Source organism: Tamandua tetradactyla, chromosome 6 (genome assembly GCF_023851605.1).
Source record: "Tamandua tetradactyla isolate mTamTet1 chromosome 6, mTamTet1.pri, whole genome shotgun sequence".
Classification (NCBI taxonomy): domain Eukaryota; kingdom Metazoa; phylum Chordata; class Mammalia; order Pilosa; family Myrmecophagidae; genus Tamandua; species Tamandua tetradactyla.
The window spans coordinates 127,401,759-127,423,953 of NC_135332.1; the positions used below are offsets into that span (position 1 = coordinate 127,401,759).

General features: G+C 33.6%; 1 long non-coding RNA gene across 2 annotated transcripts in view; it reads right to left on the reverse strand.

Annotated features, from left to right (window-relative positions):
* Positions 1-2,082: 2,082 nt before the first annotated feature.
* Positions 2,083-22,195, reverse strand: part of LOC143686355 (uncharacterized) — a 175,612-nt gene continuing 155,499 nt past the window's right edge. For both annotated transcript variants that reach the window (XR_013177087.1, XR_013177085.1), the window contains one exon: positions 2,083-2,421. This is a non-coding gene — a long non-coding RNA (uncharacterized LOC143686355). The remainder of the gene's footprint in view (positions 2,422-22,195) is intronic.

Sequence of the window (22,195 nt, forward strand, 5' to 3'; positions counted from 1 at the left end):
AAAAAAATTTAACACCTATTAGCTAGCTGCAGTTGTAATATTAAAATGTTTAACAACCAGTGCATACTGACTCAGACAAATCAGAACAGAGGCTAGCTTGATCGGCTAGCCCAGTTATATTGGGGTTTACGAGCCTGGCCATCCAGATAAGTAAACATTTACTGCACCCTTGTAAATATTAGTGTATGTGTATTGGAGTCTATTCATAAGCATTTTCTCTTCACATAACAAAATGAATCCTATTTTTCTGTGATATATTTCTGAAATCAGTGTGTACACTTCTGTTTGTGGTACAGGTATGCAACCAGCAGTTTTCAAGCTCAAGGCAACCAGGGAAATATTGGGAGGAGTGTAAGTATATAGCAGAAAGATCTGATGTGTATTCATTGGTTTGTGATAGAATAGCGTGGAATGATAATTCTATGTTACTATTTGTGGTAGATTGAATCATGTACCCCAAAAGAAAACACATTAATATTAATCTATATTCTTGTGGGTATGCACCCATCTGTAAATAGTACTTTTAAATATTTAAGGTGAGTCAGGGTGTAGACTTATTTGTGAATCAGATCTTTTAAGGTTCTGTTTAGGCATGGCCAAACTGAATCAGGGTGAGTTTAGCCCTTATTACTGGAGGCTTATAAAGATGAGAAATTCTCAGCTCAGAGAAATAAGCCAGAAGACAGAGGAAACCAGAAGAGACAGTCAGCCACAGGAGGAGACCAAGGACACTGACATGTGACAGACGGCTTCCGTCACTACAGTGCTACCAACTCCAGGAAAAAGCACAGCTATTACCGACAGCATGATTTTAGACTTCAAGCCTTCAAAACCATGAGACAGTCAATGCTTGCTGTTTAAGCCAATGCATTATATGGCATTCGTCATAGTAAATATGGCAAACCATGACACTAATGCTTTCAATTCCTGACTTAGAGTGTGACATTTGAGTTAAAGGGATATATAGTTCCTTCTCAACCTCCTTTATGCTACAACATATTCTAAAGATACAAGCACCCAAATAGTACTGTGCTAATATAGTCAAAGCCTGAAGTCTCTTACAATAAGACCTTTGATTTATTGTATATCTAAGTATAAATATTTCATAAAAAATTTAGTGAATATTCAACGTACATTACATTACATCAAAACATTTATGTGTATAGAAACATAAATATATAGGCACATATATATTTAATAATATTAAATAAAATTTATTGGGTCTTTACAGTATATATCAAGCTGAAAATATACTACATTTAACATTCATATATAATTAGTGGAAATCAACTTTGAGTGGAAATAATTATACAATGTTTTGCTTCATTTTAAACAGAAATTATTGCATATGAAAAGTACTGTTTTTTGCTCAAGAATAACATATTTTATGTAAATTTCTATTATTGAAAGTGATGTTCTTCTAATGGCAATTTTATATGAATATATGAATAAAAATAATTGTGACTGCAATTACTTTATTGGATGCTTTCTCTTGAGATACCGTATAGAATCTTTTCCATTTGTTCTATCACTAAACAAACATTTATTGCAAATCTACTAGGAATGGGGTGCTGTTTATGTACTTGGTACGCATAAATGAGCAAGAAGCCAGCTGTTATCAAGCTGGCTAGTAGACTCAAACAGGGAGAAGAAAAAATACTGACACCTACACCCTTTGGCCATGTGTGGTCAGAGTGTGTGGTTGGTATTAATTCTGTTCATTTGTTTCATTAAAAATGGTACCTTTCCCCCATTTATTCCTTTTTCTGTACTTTAAAAAAATTTTGCTTATGGCTTTTTAAGAAAGAGAGTTTCCACTCCTTTGTAAAGGAAAAAAAAAAACAAACAAACAAACACATATGTAGCTATTAACCAGTAGCAATTGTTACAGTTCTCTTATTGGCATTAACACAATGAAAATATTTCTAAAAAACAAACACATATCCTGGCTTTTAATTTTTTTAGAAACACATCTTTGGTGATAAACCAGGTAGACTTTTATGAGATCAAGTTAATTCTGCCCAATTTTCTGATTTTGGCAGAAAACAGTTTTCATGAGAAGAATTTTTAAAGCACTATTTTTGTACTCATATGTTTATCAGATTTCCAGCTTGAAGTGGAATGCATTATCATGTGATGTTTAGGTTTTCCTTTGTCTCTGAAGCAGGCTTCTGTTTCTCATGTAGATACTTTATCCTTGATGGGTAAATGGAGTCTGTGCCTTCCTGGGAGGTCATGACAATCTTTCCTTATCTACACAAAGGGTGAAGTGCAATCTGAAATAAAATTGTCACTCCCTACCTTGACTCACTTACAGAACAAGTATAATAAGCACAGAAAACTCTTCCTGGTGTAGCTCAGGATGAAAAGCTCTCTGGGATCTCACATTTCTCTCCAAGCTAGCTATCGATGTTCAGAAAACTTGAAATGAAATACAAAGATAAGATGACAGAACCATAAAATGAAAAAGCATCAATTTTATAAGAGTGACTTAGTTCAGCCACTGTATAAATATGTTCATATATATATATTAAACCCGAGAACATGACAAGGCACTGCTATTTTACATTCAATTATCATTTATACACATATATTTCAAGACTTTTAAGTCTTTGAAGGACAAACACATCTCTACTGTAAGTTAAAGTGCATATGTTTATTGTTAGTGTACTTGTTAAAATAATCAGTAAAATTTTAATGCGATCTCTTTGGAATTATAAGAAGTTATAGGGTTAACCATAAGCCTGAATTCAATAAAGTGTCACACTCTGCTCAATAGTGACGTTGACAGAAAAGTTTAGAGGCCACATTGGCTAATGGATTCTAATCTCTTACTTGTGGAAAGTTAAGTTTGGAAGCAGCAAAATGTTAAAACAGTTTTCAAAGAGAAAGTTGCTCATTCCCTTAATTATTCTGAGCACTTGATCAATTTGAGATGCTCCAAAAAGAATTGCTTAGCAAATTATTATTAACTGACTGTTTCATATTGGGCAGTAAAACCAGATAGAGACACTATCTGATTTCAAATATATCTCTGCTACTCTCCAACTAAGTCATCTTGAAAATTTCACAGACTTTTTGTTTTGTTTCCTGACTATAAAAGGAGGACTAAAATTAATCAATATTCCAAAGTATCTGTATGCCTTAAATTATTGAACATATGAAAATCAATTAGAAAAGCATCAGTCATACACTAAATATTTTGCTACTATAATCAAGATTTAGAAAGGCCAGCTAACTTCTCTCCATTTTGAAGTCATCTAAAACAGAAAAATTATAAAAATGAATATATCTACTCTAATTAGCTCAACAGTAGCACTCTCTCTAGAGCTTTCCCTACTTATTGTACCAAAACTTTCCTTGAGGAAGTACAATTGCTTTGGTGTTTCAAATAAATATATAACTTAAAAGTCAATAAATCCCGACCTTGGCAAATAATTTCCAGGCTGATGCCAAAACATGCCTTTATTGTTTTCTGGCCAGATTTCCTTCTCCATAAGTTTTACAGTGCTCATGAAATTGGTGGCTGCAGGATATTTCATGATGTTGGTTAGCTGTTCAGCATCCAATATGCTCTTTTTTTTTAGTAAAACCTAATTTGGTTCAGACATCTTGTATCTTCTCCTCCATCCCTAAAATAACTCAGAGAAAAGAGATCTCTTTTGCAGCTCCAGGAATAGATTCTGATTAGAATCTAGCCAATACAGTGTTAAAGAAACCTCCAGATGACTGTCGATGCTCAAAATGGGTAAATAAGTAAGCCTAGATTGAAAGGAAGATGTATTCTCTTCCTTTCTCTTCCTATCCTCTATCTCATTGTCTTCCATTGCTTGGCAAGAAAAAGGGAGAACTGACCCTAGTAGGCATCTTATGATCATCAGGGAGTAACCATCAAGACCACTGACTCTGACACTGTGTTGAAGAACTGAAAAGTTTTATATATCTGAAGCCTAATTATGTCAATAGGCCACTCATAATGCAATGCCAGGATTCTACTTTCCTTCGGATTTCTAATTTGGTAAAACAATAGACTTCTTTATTGTGTAACAAAGTTTGTGTTAATTCCAGCCCAAATCACTGTACCAGATATAGACCACAATTAACAATATCATTTACTAGAAAATAATTGAATCCTTCTTGACTTAACCAAAAAAGTAACCAAAAAGTTAACTTTCTCAATTAAATTTTAAAAAGTATACTAGACACTGTGTTTTTGTAAAAATTATTTAAAGAATGCAAAAAAAGATGCATAAAATTGTGTGCACTTGCCCCTATAATTCTATAATATTTTAGTCATTAATAACAAAATAAGTCACATTGGAGACAAGGTGATACGTAGAAACTCCCTTACTACTACAAATACATTGAATTACCAAATGAATAGTACTGATCATAAATATGAGTATGTAATCTACCTTGAAGCAAAATTACAATCGAACATTCTCAGGAGTTAAACAGTAAAAGAGAAATCTATAGTACAGTCAGTGCAAACTGACTCATAAGTAGCATAGAAGGAGTGAGCTCTGTGAAATGGAGAATGTCATGGACTGAATTTTCTCCCCAAACCAGTCCTAACCCTTGGTCTCATGAATATGATCCAATTTGTTAGTCGGATTTTGAAGATACTATTAGTTTAGATGAAACCAATCCAATGTAACTATGGCCCATTGAAAATATGAGCACAGATAGACAGAAAAGAAAACACATACTAGAGGCAGAGGTTGAGTTATTTCATATGCCAAAGAATGCTAGGGTTGCCAAAAGCCACTTCCAGAATCTGACAGACTTCTGAAAGAAGTATGTCCTTACTGACACTTTGATTTGGACATAGGGGCTCCAGAAATGTGGGATAATAGATTTCTCTAATCTTAAACCACCTAGTTTGTGCTACTTTGTTACAGAAGCCCCAAGAAATGTATCAGAGAGTCAGAAGTATCACTTCAGGTTTGAAACACCTATCTAAGTCATGGACTGTGGATGAGTGTGTTATCAATAGAACATACTTGTATAGTCTCCCCACAGCTTAGGAAAACAGAATGAAGCTTTGAAATAATATAAAATCCATTGTTATTAACATTAGAAAAATAAGCAACCAAGGTAAGCATTAGATTTAGCACTGATGATGGGATCATTGGTGATATGGAAGATAAGAAGAAACTAATATTATAGCACAGGGAAATGAAGAGTTACAATATCAGAAAGATAGGCTTGAAGATATGGAAAATAGAATAAGAACATTCAATATACAACCACCAGAAGTAATTAAAGGACAGATTGGAGAAAATAAATGAGTTTCTGGAATTGAAGAAATACAGGAGACTGACAAATAAAGAACACATTGATTTCTGTCCTATGTAAATAAGTAAAGTAAAAAAATTCCATACCAAGACATATAGTAAATAAATTACAGAATACTAAAACAAAAGAGATCTTAAAACGAGAGGAAAGCTTGGATGGCATATAAAGAAATTATCAACAGACTTTTCACCAGCACCAGTATAAACAAATAAACAAAATTAAATTATAATCTCATAATAAACTCTCAATGAACATAGCCTAAGTGTAATAAAGAAAGACTAAAACAAAGTCTAAATTACACCCTTTCCAAAATAATTTTAAAGGATATATTTCACAAAACATAACAGAGGTTGGGCTATCAAAAGCGTAGAAACAATTTGGGTAACCCCAAAAATCACTCCTACTTTTTGAAGACAATTTCAAATCTGAGGTTAAGACAGATGTTCAAACAGTGTATGGTGGACTTACTGAAATGAGGTAGAAAGTATCAGTGTCTGGTCTAATGGATGAATTCACATTTTTGAGAAAACATACTGGAAATAAAGGATCTGGGCAGAAAAAGAGCTCCAGAAGTCTACATGAATGTCATTTTGCATTTCCCACCAAACATTGAGTTTTTCAAATGTAGGTTAAGACCACAAAAGATCAGGAGTAAAACAAACACTGAGGGGTAAAAAAAGTCCACCTTAGCTATGAGGTGAAAATCTACAGGGTTGGGAAATATGAATTCCAGCAAGCCAGAGTGGAGAAATTTCAGTATCTGGTCATTCTGTCAATATTGCAAAAAGTCATAATTTATAGAGTTTGCTCTAATGTAGGCTCTGAGTAAAGACTATTCCATACATACCACCAGAAATGCTAAAAATAAGCATTAAATATAATAAAATCATTAAACTGGTACACAATCACACTCTAATTCTGATTGTGGTGGTGGTTACACAAATCTATATGTATGTTAAAATTCATAGAACTATACGCCAATAAAAGAAACAATACAGTTTGAAAATAGTCAATCAAAAAGTCAACAAAATGTAGACAATAAAATGAAGTGAATTTTGAAATAAAAAAACACATACGAAAATAAAACTTAATACTTCCTAACGAAGACAACAAAATGCAGATACTCAACCACACAGGATCCATAATGTCCAATACAAATTAAATACTAGTAGAAAAGAGAAGTAGGAGAATACAAACCAAAGTAGGAGAAAAATCAATCAATAGAGCCAGATCTAGAAATGACAGTGATATTGGAATTACTGATGAGCACTTCATAATAGTAAATCCAAATATTTTCAAGGATCAAAAATAATGAACATAATGAGGGGATAAATAGGAAATGTTAACACAGAAAAGGAATCAATAAATTAGAATGAGTGGAAATTCTGGAAGAACATACCGGAAATGGAAAATATTACTGAATTGATGTTACAGCATATTAAACACGACAGAGGGAAATAGCAGTGAATGGGAAGACAGGAGACTAGAAACTACCTAAATGAGCCATAGAGAGGGAAAAAGAGGTTGAGAAAATATTAAAAGAGCATCAGGAATATGTTGGCCAATAGGAGGTGCTATTGGTGTGAATAGGAGGGTAGAGAGTAGGTTAGAAATGGATTTGATGAAATAATAGCTAGACTTTTTCTAAATTTGAAGAAAACTATAAATCCAAAAATTCAAGAAACTCAAAGAAATCCACAGAAGGACAAATAAACAAATAAAAGCACACCAAGCCTATTTATAATCAATTCCTGAATACCAATTTTTTAAAAATTCAAAATAATTCAGAAGAAAACCAGTAACATAATGAGTGTTGATTTCATATCAGAAACAGATGCAAACAGCAAGTAGATGGATCAACATCTTCAAACTGCTGGGAAATATATTCTTCACTCCAGAATTCTACAGCCTCAGAAATATGCCTTTAAAATGAAGTCAGGGTTGAGATAAAGAAAAGTTTAAGAACTCACTACAAATAGAACTACATTAAATGAAATGTTAAAGGAAATTCCAGAGCTGGACGGAAAATAATACCAGATTGAAATTCAGATCTACTCAAATAAATAAAAAGCAGTGAAATTGTTAAATAGATGGATAAACAAGATATTTTTGTTATTTCTTAATTAGGTTAAAGTATCTTTTTTATTTCTAGAGAAATTACGATAGTGTGCTATGAGATTTGTAATCTTATTTGTAAAATGCTGTTGAACTAGGCAGTCATGAATGAAAGATGCATATTTTAAACCTTGACAAACTATTAAATAAAGAAATACAAACAACTGCAACCCTGTCAATAATCACTTTAAATGAGCATTGATCAAACATTCAGTTTAAAGTTAGAATATGTCAGAATGAATTTTAAAAATTAGGCCCAATGGTATGTTTTCTAAAAGAAGCACAATTAAAATATAAATTCAGTGAGAGTTTGAAAACAAAAACAATGTAAGAGGATATGACACGAAACATTTAGCATAAGGAAGAGGGGCATTTCAGAATGTGAAAAGAGTTAATTCATCAAAAAGGTGCAACAGTCTCAGTATGTATTAAGAGATTTAATACATACTTAAAAACAGAGCTTCAAAATGCCAAAGATAAATGCTAATTGAAGGGAGAGATGAGCAAATCCATAATCAAAGTAGGATAATCACTATTTTTCCACCAGTAAGTGATAAACTAACTTAAAACTGGTAAATGCAGAGAAGAATTGAATTACAATAAGAAAGAGTATTAACATATTTTTAGAATTAATACATATAAAACATTGCACATAACTTTTCAATTGCACCTGAAATGTTCACAAGACTAACTGTGTGTTGGAAAATAAAACAAGCTGAATAATATAATATGTCTTCTACCATAATGGAATTTGATGAGAAACCAACAACAAAAAGTATTGGGAAAATCTCTAATGATTTGAAAATTGACTAGCATTTTCTATATAATTCATAGTTCAAAGAAGTTATTATAAGGGAAATTAGAATATATTTTGAAATGAATGTAAATGAAAATGTCCCATGAAAAACTGAGTGATGCAGCTGAAGTAGCAGGCATAGAAAAAATAATTCCAGCTTAAAAGCCTTCTATTAGAAAAAGATAAAACAAAGATTTAAAATGATCTAGGTATAAAACCAGAAAAAAAGGATGTAGGTATAAAAAATTAATTCAAAATGGATTAAATACCTAAGTGTAAGAGCCGGTACCATAAAACTTCTAGAAGAAAATGTAGGGAAACATCTCCAAGATCTAGTAATAGGAGGAACCTTCTTAAACTTAACACCTTAAGCACAAGCAGCAAAAGAAAAGATATATAAATGGGAACTCCTTAAGATCAAGAGCTTCTGTGTCTCAAAGGACTTGGTCAAAAAAGGTGAAGAGACAACTAACTCAATGGAAGAAAATATTTGGAAACCACAAATCAGATAAAGGCTTGATATCCTATGTACAGAAAAAAATTAAACAGCTCAACAACGAAAGAACAAACAGTTATAAAATGGGCTCAGGATATGAATAGACACTTTTCTGAAGAGCAAATACAAATGGTTAAAAAGTGCATAAAAAGGGCGGGCCACGGTGGCTCAGCAGCAAGAATGCTTGCCTGCCATGCCAGAGAACCCGGGTTCAATTCTTGGTTCCTGCCCATGAAAAAAAAAGCACATAAAGAGATGATTATCTTCATTAACTATAATGGAAATGCAAATTAAGATGATAAAGAGATATCACCGTATACCTATAAGAATGACTATTATTAAGTAAACAGAAAACAACAAACCGAGAGGATGTGGAGAAACTGAAACACTTCTTCACTGATGGTACAAAGAATCTATAATGGTGCAGCCACTGTGGAAACATTGGTGATTCCTCACACTAATATTGAGTTGCCCCATGATCCAGCAATACCAATATTCAGTATATTCCCAGAAAAGCTAAAAGCAGTGACACAAACAGACATTTGCACACCAATGGTCATAGCAGCACTGTTCACAATTGCCAAAAAATGGAAATAATACAAATGTCCATTAATAGAAAAGTAGATAAACAAAATGTGATATATATATAATGGAATATTATGTAGCTATAAGCGGAAATGACATCCTAAAGCATATGACGTGGATAAACCTTGAGGACATGATGCTGATGAAATAAGTCAGACACAAAGGGATGGATACTGCATTTAATTTGCTATTATGATTCTGGTAAAGATAATCTCAGAGGATACATTGTAGAATATAGCAGACCTAGAACTGTTAGAGATGAGGAAAAGTCTATCCAATGAGGTTGAACTTAGATGCAAGAGAATGGACAGAAATGATGGTAAAAAATTATTTGTGTTGTAAGTAATATTGCCATATTGAAGGTGATATAATTAAATAAGGGGATATATATTGCCATGTATCCAACTGATTAAATCTGAAGTTATATATAAGTTCTTGCATGAATTACTTCAAAGGGTTGATATTGGACAAAGACTCAATAGTAAAATGTATGGGGGGAAAACTAAAAATGCATGCTATGGCCAATAGTAAACAGGAAACTTACGAACAATTTTCTAACAATAAATTTGAAATTTTGGATGAAATGAAAAAATACAGTTTATCACAACTGACACAAGACATAGATAATCTGACTAGTTTGATAACAGCCAGTTTTCATTAAATATAGTCTATAATTTGCAATCTTCTAATCTTCTAGACCAACTCATTCTACAATGCCAGTATATCCTTGACACCAAACCCAGACAAGGACAATACAGTCCAAGTGAACTCAAAAACATAGGCACAAACATCCTAAACAAAATATTAAGCAAAGCCAATAAAAAGGATAATATATTAAGTTGAATTTATACCAGGAATGTAAGACTGGTTTGCTATTAGGAAAGTAATCAGTGTAATTTGTTTCCTTAGAAGAAAAAAGGAACAATCTGTGAAAATCACAATGGTTGTGGGAAATGGATTACATAAAATTAAGCATCTAATCATAAAAAAAAAAAAATAGTAAACAGGAAGACATCAACAGTACCAAAGCACTACCAGGGGCAACTAACTGGAGGGGAGGTGCAAATGATAAAGGCTAGTTTTGATTTCATAGTTAGTGGCACTGTTTTTGTTAGTTCTTTGTCACTATGGACCAATGAAAATTATCTAAAAATGAGAGTGTTGCTGATTATGCAACCAAGTGAGGATACTTTAAGATATGGTTTGTATATTTTGGACTTTACCCATGATGCCCAATAGATGGAGGGGGGCAAAGGGTACAATGCGTAAGAAGTAGAATGGTGAATTGTGATACATTTATATGATGGAATATGGTACAGCTACAAAAAGGAAGGATGTTGAGAGGCATGCAATGGACTTGAATAAACCTTGGGGACAAAGTGTTGTGCAAAATGATCTAGAAACAAAAACAAATATGCTAACGTCTTTTTCAGAAAATACTTATAAGAGAATTGGAGCCTAGATTGTAAGCCCTTATAGCAGTCACACCTAGCTGAAGTTAGAGGTATATTCCTAGATTCTGAGACACTGAACTTTATTTAATTTTCCCCCATACCCCTTATACCTATCCTTGGAACTTTGAGTAACTGTGTGATACCGAACACCCAGAAATGAAGTGCTATAGTACTGAAAGGTAGCATAGCTATATACAATAACAGTTAAAGTAATTAAAAAGGAGATCAGGCCTCAGTTAGGGATAAAACAAAACCAAACTGGCTGGAACTAAAGTAAATCAGAATTCAGGGTAAAGACGATAGTGTATGTACTCTAGAGCTTCACTTATTGTGTGAGACCTAAGGCAGAGAGGTTTATTATGTCTAGAACCTAAATTTTCTGTAACACACAATCTAAATCAACCTGTCTGGATAGCTCATTTAAACAACTTAAAATCCTGGAGTTCAGAATGGGAATGAAACCTTGTAATTCTGAATAGCTTAATGTAATACCTGGACACATCTCAGACTATAGTTCGCTGATAATTAAAAAGTATTGGTAGAGTCCTTTGAGGGTTCAAAGGAAAAAAAAAAAAAGATGAAACTGTTAAACTCTCCCATCTGGGAAACCCCAGGTACCATCTCAACTACTGGGGACTCCCAAGAAAATAGGCCAAACACTTGATTTTGAGGCTTGTCCTTGTGAAATTTATTTCAGTAGTGGAGAAGCTAAGACTACCTATCACAAAGCCTAAGAGTTGCTTTCAGGAAACCTCTTTTGTTGCTCAGATATGGCCTCTCTCTCTCTTTCTCTAACTCCAACTCCTCAAGGAAAATTATTATCCTCACCCTTATGTGGGACATGACAGCCAGGGGTGAAAGTCTCCCTGACAATGTGGGGCATGACTCCAAGGGATGGGTCTGGCCCTCGCACCAGGGGATCAATAACACCTTCTTGACCAAAAGGGAGAAAAGAAGTATAATGAAAGAAGGCATCAGTGGCTAAGAGAGATCAAATAGTCAAGGGCTATTCAATAGGCTACACTTAATGGAAGCTTCAGTTAGATAGTGCTAACTGCCACGGTTTGCTAAACCCCAACTAATATCACTCTTGTTAATCCTTAAGAACACCTAAGGCTCAAAATGAGAGACTCTAAAAATGTTTCATGCACTACGTTTGCTTTCCTGGAACCTATAATTTCCACAGAGTGCCTAAGCTAAATAAATCCTAAAACCCAGAGGGATCAGCCTCTCCAAGACTATCAGCTAAATACATCCCACTATTCTTTAATGGTGACAACCTTTCTCAACATGGAAAAATCAGAACGGGCATCGCCTGAAGGTCCCTATAGATTGGGAGAAGGATCAAAGGAGAAGGAGGAGTTATAACAGAGAAAATTGGATTTAACAAATGAGTTTGGCTGCTGAATCACTATATTGATATTTCCTTTAGCCTCCAGTGTTTTGGAACAACTAGAAGAATAAATCTTAAATAGTGGAATAGTAACACTTAACAAACTTTAAAATCTGTTCTGTAACTTATTGTTGAAGTGTACTTTGAAAAGTTAGCTTTTTCTTTCTTTTCTTTGTATATATGTTATATTGCATAATAAAAATGTTAAAAATAAAAAGATCTAGGTTTATCTGAAGAAACTCAAAAGAGAAAAGCAAATAAAATATACAATAAGGAGAAGGAATATCAAAGTTTCAAGAAGAAATGGCTGATGTCAAAAACAGACAAATAAATTTGGAAATTAACAAAGCCAAGTGATAGTAGACTCAATGCACTGTAGGTACAATCAACTCACTATAGATGCTAATTCATCTAAAAAATACCTTCAGATTGGACCACCCCAATTGAGACCATGGAGTAACATGTTTAAGAGCTTTATTCCCCCGGATAATCTTTTGACAAACAGCAAGAACTGGCAAAAATAGCTTTCTGAAAGATCCAGAAAACAGTCAAAGGGTTGCAGTAACAGAGTGAGCACAGTATCAAGAAAAAAGCCACTTAAAAGCTGTAGGATATCATGGAACCATGACTGGACCCTCCCCATACCCTCAATGGCTCAGCTCAGAGTTGGCCTGCACTCCAAGTATATATCCTTCGTCTTGATTCCAGAAGGAGAAGAGTAATCCTCATGCACATAGTGGGAGCATGTATGTCTGCCCAACTCTTCCTGGTGGTGACCTGAGGGATTCTCTGTCCTAGAACTTACTCTGTATAAGTAGCAGAAGGCTCAACGAGCTCTTCTATAGAACTTTGTGGGAAAGTAGTCAACTTCTGCTGCCTGGGGTGAAAGGGATTGCTGGCTCTAGGACATTCAGTACAGTGCTCAGATCATGAGGTAGCTGTTTCTTAGGGAAGATGGGACATTCCTAACCCCCATAAACGGGGAAATTGCTAGGGACAAAGGTGCATGTCTAAAACAGGAGGCATGCTCAGAAAGGATGAGGGAGGATCACAGGCTTTGGCTGGAGCTATTCTCCAAACTCATTGTGTGAATAGTCCCTGAAGGAGAGCACCCATCACAGTCAGTCTGCAAAGACTGGGAAGGATGTTTTCTTTTTTCCTTCTTTTAATTTTTTTAGATTGTGGTATTTAAGGAAATCTCTGTCATAACTAGCTCATACAAGCTTAAGGGATAATGATAATGCACTAAAATTTCAAAACATTTGCATTTCAACAAAAGGTTACAAAACATACAAAGAAGCAGGAAATGATAGTCCTGGAGAAGAAGATTAAAACACTAAAAAACATCCGTGAGGGGGATTTGATCTGTAACATTCCAGACACAGACTTAAAAAATGGTCCTAAATATACTCAAAGAGTTAAAGCAAAACACGGACAAAGAACTAAATGAAATCAGTAAAATGGCAGATGAATGTGAAAACAATATCAATAGAGAGATAGAAATTATGAGAAGGAACCTAACAGAGCTGAAGATCAGGCTAACAGAAATTTAAAAACTACCCAGAGGGGTTCAACAGCAGATTGGAGCTGGTAGAAGAAAAAAAAAAAAAAAGTGAACTTAAAAATAGGACAACTGCAGTCATTCAGTCTGAGAAGAAGAATGAAGGAAAGCACAGCACCTGAGGAATTTATGGAGTATCATTTAATATACCAATATGCATCATGAGAGTCCTGCAAGGAAAAGAAAGAAAGGGACAGAGAGAATATTTAAAGAAATAATGGTTAAAAACTTTCCAAATTAAACAAGACATAAATATACATATCCAAGATGCTCATCCAATTTCAAACAGAAAAAAAACAAACAGACCCACACCATGCCTTATCAAAATCAAACTGTTAGATACCAAAGTTAAAGAGAGAATTCTGAAAGCTGAAAGAAAGAAGCAACATGTCACATACAAAGAAACCTCAACAAGTTTAAGTGCTGATTTTTCACTGGAAACCATGGAGCCAAGAAGGCAACAGGAAGACAAATTTAAAGTATTGAAAGCAAAAACTTGCCAACCAAGAATTCCATATTTGGAAAACAATGTCTTTCAAAAATGCAGAAAGAATTAAGACAATATCCCTGGATATGATTCCTGATCATGACTAGACCAGCCCTACAAGAAATGCTAATGGGCTTTCTGCAGGTGTAAAGGAAAGGACACTAGACAATTGATTGAAACCACATGAAAAAAATAAAGATGTCTGGTATAGGTAATGAAATGGATAAATATAAATAGCAGTACTATAATTTTGTGTATTGGAAAGCCACTTTTCATTTCCTACAGGATTTAATAGGCAAATGCATAAAATATAATGACAATCCAGAGATTTTGAACTCACTATATATAAATATGTCATTTGTGATAAGAGCTACATAAAGGTGGGGGATGGAGGGTTATAGGAACATAGTTTATGCACACAACAAAAGTTCTCAAGTTTGAATCAAAGCAAACAGCACTGTTATAAGTTTAAGATGTTAAACTTCAGCCCCATGGTAACCATAAAGGAAGAATATGAAAATTCCCAGAAACAGAAAGTAGACTACAAGTTGCTAGGGGTGCAGGGCAGGAGTAATGGGGAGTTAGTGCAAAACGAGTGTAGAGTGTTTGGGGTGAAGTGAAAACTCTAGTAATGGATGGTGGGGAGGGTATGCAACATTGGGAAAGAGATTTTCCCACCAAATGATATGCTTGTGAGGGGGTGAGATGGGAGAATTTATGTTTTATATATGTTCACACAATTAAAAAAAAATAAAACTAAAGCAATAATGAAAACTAAACACAATTATTGAGAATGGATGGGATCTAAGAATGGAGGAGAAAAGGTGCCAAAGGATATTGTTGTGCCATTAAAATTGTTATATAAAGTGCAGGCTTTATGGCATTAAATTTCTTGACCTTGATAATTGTATTTAATGTGATTACATAAGTGAATATTCTTGTTTGTAGGAAATGTATATGGAGGTATTATGTGGTCAAGGAGTATGATGTATGTACCTGCTCTAAAATGCTCACAAAATAGGTGATTAGATAGATAAATAGATAATACGGTGGAGGTAGAACACTGTTAGAATTGGTGAATCTGGGTATCTGGGGTAGTGGGGTATATTGGAGTTTTTTTAAGGGGTGAGTTGGTTTGAAGCTGTTATGTACCTCAGAACAGCCTAATTATTTTAACCCTTTCCTGTGGGTGTAGAACTATTGTAGAATGGACCTCTTATAAATTATGTTATTTCAATTGAGATTTGACTCACCCTATTCAAGGTTGGTCTTAATTCTTTATTAGAGGAAGAAAACAAAAACCCAAAAAACTTAGAGAGAAAGCCCCCAGAGAAGCTTAGAGAGGATGCACAAAGTGGAAACCACTGGAAACAAAGTTAAAAGTGAAAAATCCTGGAGCAAAGGACCAGCAGATGCTGCCTATATGTCTTCCCATGTGACAGAGGTGTCCCATATACTGTCAGCCTTTCTTCAGAGTCCAGGTATCATCTCACTAATGCCTTAATTTGGACATTTTCATGGCCTAAGTACTGCAAATTATAAATTAATAAATCCCCATTGTAAAGGTCAATAATTTCTGGTATATTGCGCTTCAGCAGATTTAGCTAACCAATATAAGGGTTTTATATTATTTTTGAAACTGTCCTGTAAGATTAAAATTATTTCCAAATATAAAGCTAAAATAATACCCTCACAATAACAATCAAGTCAGTTCTTGTTTTACCAAACAACTGAATACATAAAATCCAGCCATGCTAATGTATAAAATCAACCATTACATATACCAGTATCCTTTATGAATTTAGATGCAATAATCTTTGAAAAATATTAACAAATAAAATTCTTCAGTATATAAAAGATACTACATCATGAATAAATTGAATTTCCAAGAAATGCAGATCATATAAACATTTTAAAATAATAATGTCATTCATCATGTTTACATGCTAAAGGAAAAAGCATATATAATCTCCATCTGATGTATTAAAAACATTTTACAGCATGCAATGACTATTAACTATATGAGAAAGAAAAAATAGAACTCTCACCAAACCTGGAATATAGGCAAATTTTTCTTCGGATGAAGTGCCTTAATGAAAAAATACAGCTAGCACAGAATCTAATGGTAAAAAATGGAATCCTTTCCCCCAGTGTTAGGCAAAAGGCAAGATGTAACCACTTCTATTCATTTTGAACAATGGTTCTCAATGAAAATGTCAGATTAGGGGATACTAAAAGTGAATGTTCCATAAAAGCAATGAATAAACCCAGCAAAAATATTCAGAATCAATGTCTCTAGAATTCTGGAATCTCACCAGTAGTTTGCAATAACCAGAGAATGCTTAAGCAAGAAGTAAATCAATGTATTTGTGGATGGTAAGATCATTCATGCTGAAAATTCTAAAATAGAAAGATATAGATATAGGTACAGATATAGAGATTAGGCATATACATACACATATTGATATAGATAGCCTATATAGTAAGTCAACAGTTCACATGTAAAAATTAATTCCTTTTCTATATATCAACAAAAACATTAGGAAAATGAAATTTTAAAAACCATTTAAAATAACACAAAAAACATAACAAAGTAAAGGTAAATTTTGTAGGACCTGTTTAAGGCCTTGACATTAAAATTATAATTTTTCTAAGAAAAATTAAGAAAGTATAAATAAATGGAAATATTCTGTATACTGATTGGAAGATTCATAGCAGCTAAGATTTCATTTTTCCACTAACTGATCTACATATTTAAAATAACTGCAGGGAGTCTGCCCATGTAAAAAAAAGAAAAAATAAGAATAACTGCAGTAAAATTTCCAGGAGGTTGCTTTGTGAAAATTGGTAATTTCTAAAACTCTATGGAAATTCACAGGACATCAAAGAATAGACAAAAAATAAAGTCTTGACAGGGATTACCCTATTTATTTTCCAGAATTACTACAAATCTGTAGGAAATTATCAAGAAAATGTGGTATTGGCACAAAGAAAGATGAAGACATGAATGGAGTAGATTACAGGGTTCAGGATAAGACACAGATCTCTATTGTCATTTGATTTTTCAGCAAGGATTTTTCCCCAATTTGGAATGTAAAGTGTTCAACAAAGTGTGCCAGAACAATTCTGTTGATGACAAGGGCTAACATGTGTTCCCTTGGGCTGGAAGAAGTATATCAAGAGTGAAAATAAGGGTGAAATGGATTTTCCAGTTATATAGAACTATAGACACTGCAACACTAGCTTCATTCAACTATCCCTTGGCAATAGCATATTAGAGTTTTCATATTTATTCATGCAAAGCCCACTATTTTAATTTACATTGTGATAATATTTGCAAATTGTTTAGTGACGTAAACTTCTGAAAATATTAGTTGTGATAACACCGAAGAGGATGACATTGACAATGATGTTGATAGATGCAAATGGTAATATTAACTTTGCATAAAAAGGTTAAACCCTGAGTAAATGTTTCTTAAATAAAAGACAATGGTGTTTGTTTTTTTTTGTCTCACTACAGAAATCTGTGGCTAGGAGGTTGGGGCAGCTGTATGGTATCATTTGAGGCCTCTTTCTATCAGCTGCTCCATCTGCTATGTGTGATTTCTGTCTTCAAAGCTGTGTCATGGACCTAAGCTGCTCACAGAAGCACTAGCAGTCACACCCACATTCCAGGCCAGTGGCAGAGAGGAAGCAAGGGGGTAAAAATGGCCACCCCTCACAGTTGTGCTAGCTCTCTACACAAGTCTTCCAAAGGGCTATTAAAATACGTACTAATTGGCCAATAATTGGTAACTTCGCTATACTTAACAGAGGATAAGAAATGTGGCCTTTATTCTGCACAGAATAATTTGTTCTAAACTAAATAATGGGGTTCTTTCACTAAAGAGGAAAAGAGAATGGGTATGGGATAGATAAGACTAAATCTGCAGCATTTTGAATGGAGATGAGTGTAATGAAGTTTTAGCCCAATGGTTCCTGATTTTTGATGGCCAGAAACATTTTTTAATATCACAAAGTTTAATAATCCTCAATCTGATAAATCCAGCTACTGATAGTGTGGGAATACTCATTTGTAAATACTTTTTAGTAAATATACAACTCCTTCAGGTATGTGATATTTATAGTATAGCCATGTCATTAGCTAAAAAATCTATATCACTATTTCACTATATTGATGATGTTAAAAAATAAATAATATTTAAATAATGCTGATTAAACTAAAGAATAACATATCGACAGTGGAACAAAGAAATAAACACTTTTGACACAGTAGAAAACTTTTTCAAATAAGGTTACTATACAACATGAATTTGTAGAAAGGCAGTCATGGGTATAGATAATGTAGTTTCAACTTTGAATTATCTTTATTGGAAAGAGACTAAATAATTCAAGCAGCAAGTTGGTATCAGGATATATATATATTTTTAAATCCTAGAGCTACACTCTTCCTAATACAAGCTCTAAATAGTATCAACATTTTCATGAGATTTTAGTCCTGCTAATATGGTTTTAGTAATAGCTGGCCCCAGGTCTGCTGTTGAAAATAAATCCTGATTGTGTTACAATTGTATTTGTTCACACTGCATTGATTTACATATTTCAAGTCTTAAAAGTGCTGTATTTCAATGTATTTTTACTGCCACTGGGATTTTCTCAAGAAACATTTCATACTGCTACAAAAATCAGGTTACTATTTAATTAGTCACACTTAGATGTTATTAAATAAACCGGAAATTTGACAATCATGTAAAAAAAAAAAGAGAAAAACGTGTCTCTTCAAGGAAAGGAAAAACTGGTAGTTACTGACCACAGAAATGTAGCCATTTATAAGGAAACAATTAGTTTGTTTTACCAACATTTTTCAGCCAGTCTTTTGTTAATTCTAACCACATGGTACAGATACTGAAGGGGAATATTTTCTTTCCCACCTCACAGATGAAGGTTGGGAACTCTGAATGCTGCCCTCAATTGATTCAACTTATTACTTTCCCTGTGTTTTCAGTTCCCACGTGCATCCGGATTGTAATAATTGAGATTCTAGGCACAATGCATTTCTCTTAAACAGTTATAATAATTCAGCATTTGGAATGTTCAAGGAGAGTGGAGGCAGTAATATATTTAAAGAAACTGGGATTTACCTAGATGAGAATTTTTGTTTCATTTATTTTCTGGATGGATGGAGAAAGAACAATAAGAACTGAATTGCATCCTCCAGAACCCGTGAATAGATCTGATAAATATGTAAACACCCTTAAAATTTGAAAAGAGAACCTGTGTTCTAAGGAGAACCACTTACCAATTTAGCAATTGACTATCTCTCCAAAAAAAAGAAAGAAATTAATCTGCTCTTGGTTAGGTGTCTCAAAACCATCTCTTTCTCTCCTAGCAGTAACTTTTTTTAGTTAATGCTGGATTTCTGGGTAACCCCTGAACTTGACCTACATGCAGTTTTGCTTCCGACTTAAAACCCATTCTCTCTCTGCAACCAGAATGAGCATTGTAAAGCATGAATCTTAGCAAGTTTTTTCTCCTGCATAAACTTCAATGTTTCATTATTGTTCAGAAAGAAGTCTAAACTCTAACGTGTCATACTTGATCGGCCTGACTATCTCTAGCCTCATCCTTGACACTTCACTCTAGCATTATAGGATATTTTTTTTCCAAGACACTTTTTTTTTTCAAGATACCTTTAATACTTATGATTCACTGTGTCCTTCCCATACTTAGGTGTTACATTCCGTACATCACAGTGCTTACTGAAATAACTCAAAAAAGTGTACTGTATAAAACTATTTGTTAAATACTGTAAAATGACTTTCTTCATTTATAATCTTGATTGCAAAGAAGGACATACCTGGTCCATAGTACATTTGAGAGGCTAGGCCTTGTTTTGCTTTTTCTCATATTATGATTCAAAATTTAATCCAAAATTGGAACCTCAAAAGAAAGTAAACGATCAAAATACAAGTTCGATGATTCCTATAAAGCTGCAGTCCTTCAGAGAGAAGCCTCAACTCTGGGTGGTATATGTGAATGTCCAGGGAAGAGAGTTGAATTTTGAAATAAATGATTGTTCTTGTCACAATTACCAATAATGCAAGACTTTGCGTCTCCTCAGTCCTCTGTTCAATTATAACTTGAAGTCAAGGGAACACATGGTAATAGTTCATCTCTCCACTGAATCTCAGTCTCAGTTATTCACATACTTACCTGCATATATGCACACTTGCAGACACACACTGATTTTAGTTCTTAAATAATGTGGAAACCTTAATTTTCCCTATCATTTTACTGGGGACCAATGAACTCTTTTTTCAATATCAGATTTGGGAAGTCACTATCTAGATAAAGTTGATAAAATGAAACAAAACAAAACCACAAAAACAAAAACCTAAATAGACAAGCAGCTTTGTATTGCACATTTTTCTTAAGTAATATTAAATGAAAGCCATACATCACTCCCTTAACTCCCATTCATTTTGTTAGTTAAAATTGTAATTACATAACATAACATATACATGCATATGTGCAAGGAAACAAAGTGTTATTTAGATGATTAAAACTTTTTCAACAACCTACATGTGTATTAGTAGAAGTACAATTCTGTGTATATAAATGTACATACAAATAATATAAAGAGAAATGTACATACACATGTAAATATACACAGGAACACATATGTATATGCCTGCATAAAAAATAGTGAGGCAAAGCTTTGGAAGATCTTACAGGTGTATTTTTGGAAAAAGCAAGTCATAGAACAAAATGTAGAAGCAATATATTTTCTGCAAAAATGGGGATAAATATTCTACATGTGAATACACTCGTGTATTCAAATGTGTATAGAAAAATAACTAGAAAGAGATGCACCAGAGAGCTGAGAGTAATCTTGGAAGGGAGAGTAAAATATGACATTTATATTTTATTCTTTATTATTTTAATTTTAGCAATGGCAACATATTTATGATTCACTTGGATGACTAGAAAAAGAAAATATGCACATTTATATGCTCACACATTCTATTTCCAAAACTAAAGTTACAAGTAAAAGCAGCTTTCATATTATGCTTAGGCATGAACTTTGGAAAGTAACACTGTAAAAATTTAAGATATGTTACTTAAGCTCAACAGCTCAACTTCTCATTTTGAATTTTTTTCTTCAGTGGAAGAAATACAAATTTTTAGCTTGGGGGAGTATTGAAAAGAAAGTCGGCTTTACCAAGCCACAAAGAACAGCATCAGAAAGAATGAGTACACTCTGGTTTGAACCTTTCCTGATATATTCATTTTATACATGGCAATGTTTGGTAAATAGATACTTCACAGTATTATTTATAGTAATTTTATCATTACAGATTGTGTCTTACTTTTATAGAGAAATATGATAAAATATCTCTGTACCTTATGTGAGACGTGACACACATGAAAGAATTTCTCTTTCATATTTAAGGCAATAGATGAAAATGCATCAAAAAGAATAACTACCATATTATTACTTCTGTAAGGCAACTACAAATTTCAATTTTAGAGCAACATTGCATCTATTTCATCTGTTTATTGTGTTCCATTTACATCAAAGCTCATAGTTTATTTGCCAAATAGATAAATCTCCAACAAAATTTTAAGGAGAAAATGAACTAAAAGAGGAGATGGAGATGTCAGCAAAAGATGAATTTGAAACTTTTGAAATTCAAATCAAAAGTACAATAAAATACATAATCAGAATACATAACTGTCAAACTTTGTCTGAAAATAGTGAATTTGGCAGTATATATGCCACCTTCTGATATTCCTTTCTCTTGTCCAGTGGTAAATGAACACAAGAAGGGGATTCCCAGATCTCTCTTCCCCACCATTATATTTCCATGTGGATTGTTCAAATGATTTACTAAATTCGCCTTCAGGCAATCCGCATAAACTGACTGAGTACTATATGTAGCCGAAAGCAAATGCGATTTATCACACTCATTGAAAACTGCCAACAAGTCATGGGTTTAAATGCATTCT